This window comes from Arachis stenosperma, chromosome 5, assembly GCF_014773155.1.
Source record: "Arachis stenosperma cultivar V10309 chromosome 5, arast.V10309.gnm1.PFL2, whole genome shotgun sequence".
Lineage (NCBI taxonomy): Eukaryota > Viridiplantae > Streptophyta > Magnoliopsida > Fabales > Fabaceae > Arachis > Arachis stenosperma.
Window position 1 is genome coordinate 95234066 of NC_080381.1, and position 957 is coordinate 95235022.

The following is a 957-nucleotide window of genomic DNA, read 5'->3' on the forward strand; positions in this document are numbered from 1 at the left end:
ACTCAGATAGACCATAATAGAATATATCTAATATGGTCCATTCTTAAAACATGTTAGAAGGACACTTTTTGGTTATCTGCTTGTATCTTTCCCAAGCTTCATAGAGGGATTCACCATCTTTCTGCTTGAAGGTCTAAACATCCACTCTAAGCTTGCTCAGCTTTCGAGGAGGAAAGAATTTATCCAAGAAGTCCGTGACCAGCTTATCCCAGGAGTCCAGGCTATCTTTAGGTTGTGAGTCCAACCATGTTCTAGCTCTGTCTCTTACAGCAAAAGGGAAAGGCATGAGCCTGTAGACTTCAGGGTCTACTCCATTTGTCTTAACAGTCTCACAAATCTACAAGAACTCAGTTAACAACTGGTAAGGATCTTCAGATGGAAGTCCATAAAACTTGGAGTTCTGTTGCGTTAAAGCAACTAATTGAGATTTCAGCTCAAAATTGTTTGCTCCAATGGCAGGAATTGAGATGCTTCTTCCATCAAACTTGGACGTTGGTTTAGTATAATCACCAAGCATCCTCCTTGCATCATTGTTGTTGGGTTCGGCTGCCATCTCCTTCTCTTGTTCGAAAATTTCAGAAAGGTTGCCTCTAGATTGTTGTAATTTAGCTTCTCTTAGTTTCTTCTTCAGAGTCCTTTCAGGTTCTGGATCAGCTTCAACAAGAATGCCTTTTTCCTTGTTCCTGCTCATATGAAAGAGAAGAGGAAAAGAAAAGGAAGAGGAATCCTCTATGTCACAGTAAAGAGGATCCTTATTATTAGTAGAAGAAGAAAGGGGATAATGGAAGGAGAGGGATGAATAGTCTGTATAAAGAGTAAGGATAGGGGAGGTGATAAGAGATGAAGAGAAGTGTTAGTAATAAATAAATAAATAGAAGAAGATGAGAGAGGATTTTCGAAAATATTTTGAAAAGGAGTTAGTAATTTCGAAAATTAAAGATGAATTAAAATTAAAAT

The 957-nt window shown here is 37.9% G+C and overlaps 1 non-coding gene across 1 annotated transcript; it reads left to right on the forward strand.

Moving 5' to 3' along the window:
- Positions 1–50: 50 nt before the first annotated feature.
- On the forward strand, positions 51–154 carry LOC130984566 (small nucleolar RNA R71). The gene has a single exon (XR_009088488.1). It is a non-coding gene; the product is annotated as a small nucleolar RNA R71 (small nucleolar RNA).
- Positions 155–957: the final 803 nt, after the last annotated feature.